Genomic DNA, 4,724 nt, shown 5'->3' on the forward strand with positions numbered 1-4,724 from the left:
TAACAAGGCCAACCAGCACTGAAAAACAGAGAAGCTGCAAGCTGGTAATTGGAGGTCTGTCACAGCTCTGAATTAGCTCCTCATGCTGGTAAGCTGGCGAGAGCATTTGGCAACCTCTCTGTGTGTCCCACTAAAAACCATCTTACTTCCTCTCCTGCTCCGCTGATGGATATTCACTAAAGCGGGACTGACCTGGCACTGACTGCCATTCTGTAAACTAGTACGAGAGTTCAGATTCAGGAACGGCCTTGGACTTCTCTGCCACATGGATGGCAGGATGAACAACTGTATGCAACAGTGGAATCACACTGTCAGCAAAGTGGATGACTAGAAAAAGGGAAGCAAATGTCAGAAGTTTGAGCCCAACGAGTGGATATTTAGCTGTAGATGCTTCAGAACAGTTATCAAGATATCTAGGTGTGAAATGCTCGCATAGGTGACATGAGGCTGACTGAAGCTGGTGACTGTGACAACAGATGATGTTATGATTTATAAAGAATTTGTGTGCTATTACAGCCTTGATTTATAAAGTAATCCTTCCACTTTAACTGTGCTTTTCCTTTTTTTTTTGGATATTTTACATAATAATTTGAGTGCCACCCACTATTGTAATGTTATATCAATTGTTTCCCTTGAGTTAAATGTTGATCATTATTATGCTTTTTGAACTATTGTATCTAACTACTCTGAGAGGCCAAAGATGTTCATCCAAATTTAATTATACAGAAAGTATGCATTTATGAAGTGACAAGTTTTGAGATGGCAACACCGCTCTTAATTCATGACCCACATCTGAATTTGTCCACTTTTCTTTTTCTTGTCTATGTAAAAATACTCAGTTGGTCATATAATGCAAAATACCTCCAATGCTTTCTCAGACTTTTCTTAAGTTGTTCCTTAAGAAGAAAGATGAAATACAAGTGACACCTTTAGAGTGCTACATCATGATCCAAAATGCCCAAAATATCCTCCTGATATTCATTTCAGTTGATGAAACACACACAGGAATCCCACTTCTAAACCTAGATAACCTGTTTAAACAAGTTTCCAGCAGCATGAGCAGATCATTAGCACAGAAGGGGCATCAGATAAGGGAGCAACATCCATTACTGAAAACTATTTTAGCAGTACCAGCGCCTGTGCACAGTGATGCTTCACAGGAATACTCCTCAGTATTTCTACTGTGTCTTATGAAGAGTCCTCTGGAAAAACAACAATGCTTATTCAGTATACAGGAAAAACAACTGTTTTGACTGAAGCGTCAACTGTGAGGTCACTGAGCTTTCAGGACCTGTGTGTTTATGGGTGTGTGCAAAAGAGAGGCGGGCAACTGGAAAACTGAACACTGTGATAGTTTTGGTGCAACATTTCTTTAAGTTGCGACTCTTGCACCCACAGCAATGCAGATTTGAAGAGGCAGCTTGAACAGAACTAGCTGGGGATTATACTTTGGTGTAGTGTGGAAGTATATTCTGAAGCTCGTCCTTTTGAGTCTCTAACACAAAATGATAATGTGACAGTGCCAGTACAGTGGAACTCCCGAGAGTATGTATCAGTGCCTGTGTGGTCACACATGTGATTTCATAACGTGACTGCACGCACATCATCATCATCATCATCATCATCATCATCATGATGTTAAGACTATGCTTTGCTGCTATTGCTGGCTAAATGAATTGCTAAATTTGCTGATTTGCTAATGGCCGGTACTTTTATAGACTGTACGTTGTCTATGTAAATCTTTTTGTGATGTTCGTTAAATTTGCTGATTTGTTAAATGTTGTTAATTTTATAGACTGTATGTTGTCTATGTACATTTTTTTGTGATGTTTGTTAGTGTATTTCTGAACTGTATTCTTATTTTGAAATCATATTATTTTATTGTTTTATTGATCGGACCCCAGGAAGAGTAGTTGATGTAAACTACATCAGCTAATGGGGATCCTAATAAAATCAAATCAAATCAAAATCATCATCATCATCATCATCATCATCATCATCATCAGTCACACTAAATCTTGCTTGAAGCTACCTACCTTGGATTTGAGCAGAATGATTTTACAGTATTTGGTTGCCAAATGGACAATTAACAGGCCTTTAATTGGGCCTTGGATCCTGTTATGAAATATTGTATGTACTGTATCTAAAAAAAAATAAAAAATGGCCCAATGAAATACCCCAGTTGTCTTTTGCATATGTGTGTGTGTGTGTGTGTGTGTGTGTGTGTGTGTGTGTGTGTGTGTGTGTGTGTGTGTGTGTGTGTGTGTGTGTGTGTGTGTGTGTGTAGTAAGGGAGGGTGAGGGTGGTGGGGAGCTGAACAAGCTGAGCTCTTCCACCAGTCTCTGGGGCGGGGAGAGGGGTTGGCAGACCAGACTCCAACAGCCATCGACAACGAGAAGCTCCAGAGAGCGAGGTTTCTCTTATTTGCTCACCTTCATCAAGGGAAAGCAATAATGACATTTGAGCAGAGGCAGAGCGGTTAATGATGACCGACCCTCCCCATGCTACGAGAGAGGGGGGTAAACCCTCCTGGGCAAGAAACGCACCAGCCCTTAACCACAACAACACACCAAACACATCGGAAACTAAACCAACGAGAAAATGAACGCTATACAGATGACATTTCGTCTCGTCTATACAGAAATGCTTTCCATCCATGTCTGAACGCACGAGAATGGAAAATAGCATTTGATGATGAGCGCATGAGCGCACTCCCCTTCCCCTATAGATGCTCGTAGTAGATGCAAGTCTTGGTAGTTGAGTGAATTGGAGAGATCCAAATTGCCCCCCTTGTGCGTTAAAACGACTATTAGAGCAGACAGGAGGAAGATGGGTCCATGTGTAATGTGAAGACTGTGCAGAGCATCATGCACCGCACATTTGAAGCGACGGCTCTCTCTACCATTTCCAGACATGCCAGAATGAAAAGCGAGGCCTCGCAGCCAGTGACAGCTCCGAACTGGGTGGCTGCTGGACTACAAAGCTCCCAGTGGCCGGGAGCTTAGTTGCGCCCATGATTCATTGTAAGCAACACTTCCAAGTAGGCCAATATACGATCTTTTGAGGGATCTTGTGTGGACCACCCCCCCCACCCCCCGACTGTAGACAAACGGGAGCGAGCAAGCGCGCCCCAAATAAATGGTGCTGTGTGCTGCCAACACACCTGTCAATGCCTGACGCGGACAAAGGCACCACAAGCGTTGCATAGTCAATCTAGCACGAGCCATATTTTCATCAATTCAAACAATACACCCCCACCCCTACGCCACCACCACGCACATATGCATGCACACATCCTCCCAACACCCCATCTTTAACATCACAAATGTCTGCAGCCTTGCCTGTCATCACAAACCTGCTGCTTGCCCACATCCACATGTATCACCGCAGGAGTGCATGCATGCATGCACATTTCAGTCTCTTTCCCCCCCCTCTCTTCTGCTGTTTCCTTCTCAGTGGTAACTGGGTTGCGATGATGGGGCGGTGGGAAGTTGTATTCTTACCACAGTCATCGGGGGGAGCCTGTAGTGCCCATCATGTCTGATGTTAAAATCCCCTCATTCGTCCATGTCGGCGGTTTCAGCATCGGTGTGCGTGCCCCTAATCCCAAACCGGAAAACCCTAAAGTGTGCATTATTTTTGCCTATGTCGCTTTTCCACATCTAAAACGGAGAGGAAAAAGGGGGGGCGCAGGCAGGGAGAGACGATACGCCACCTTACCACACAGACTCCTCCTCAGTCCGATTGGAAGGTAATGGGTCTTAAAGAAACATTCTCTCTGCATTCTCCGCATCTCCGTGATTTACGCGCGCGCCGCGCTCTCGGGCACTCACGAGCTAATCAAACACCTGATAAATTACACACAATATGTAGAGCAGAAACGAGAAAAAAAGGGACTGATACGTTTCACTGGAAACTTGCGCATTCTACCTTTTTTAGGTAAAAAAAATATATATAAATAAATAAAAGATGCACTGCGTGTCCATAATAAAACATCATTATCTTTTAAAAAAAGAAATGCGGAGGGACCAGACTGCATGCGTGTCTTATAAACCTGAGAAAAACTCGATTATTAGATAGTATTACATTAAGTAGGCTATGACATAAATAATGATAATTTACTCCTTGGATTCACATCCTGTTGCAAACATGCTGAATATTTGGATGCCACAACTCCCATTTAGTTCAGAGATGCTTTTACTGTCTGTAGTTTGGTGCCAAAAAGTATTCAAATATGGCAGCAGTATGATTGAAATGAGCATACTGCATCTTGTATTGCATTTATGGAAGTAGGCATATAGTATATATATAATTTCACAAAAATAAACCCACCAGCCCATACATTACAGGTATTCTTGCCAGCATTAACATGCATCCTGATATAGATATCATGTTTGCAAACAGATCAGTAGGTCTGGCTGTGTGCACGCGTCTGCATTTGTGTGTGTGTGCCTCAGTAAACATAAGGTGGTGCTGTCTTTAAGAGAGAGAGAGAGAGAGCCTGGGAAGAGGTGATGTAATGTGTTCTCAGACAATGATGTCATCGACTGAGACACGGCGAGGATTTAAAGTGACAAAGGCATTTCCAGTATCTCCATGCAACTCTGCATCCGGTCCCCTCAGAAAGCTGCAAGTGAGCACCAGGGGACCCTCGTGATGAGGGGGCTGGCGTGGGTGTGGGTGTGGGTGTGTGAGCTCTTCCATATTTACTCTGAAGCAGTCTG

The 4,724-nt window shown here is 43.3% G+C and overlaps 1 protein-coding gene across 4 annotated transcripts in view; it reads right to left on the reverse strand.

Moving 5' to 3' along the window:
- The window catches only part of LOC133419709 (liprin-alpha-3-like), a 39,944-nt gene extending 35,696 nt beyond the window's left edge, over positions 1-4,248 (reverse strand). For 2 of the 4 annotated variants that reach the window (XM_061709093.1, XM_061709090.1), the window contains exon 1: positions 3,504-4,246. The gene's annotated coding sequence lies outside the window, so the exon portion shown is untranslated. Of the gene's footprint in view, positions 1-3,355; positions 3,442-3,503 lie in introns of those variants that run through there. The other 2 variants (XM_061709092.1, XM_061709094.1) reach the window with 2 other exon arrangements.
- Between the last annotated feature and the right edge of the window lie 476 nt (positions 4,249-4,724).

This window comes from Cololabis saira, chromosome 19, assembly GCF_033807715.1.
Source record: "Cololabis saira isolate AMF1-May2022 chromosome 19, fColSai1.1, whole genome shotgun sequence".
Classification (NCBI taxonomy): Eukaryota; Metazoa; Chordata; class Actinopteri; order Beloniformes; family Belonidae; genus Cololabis; species Cololabis saira.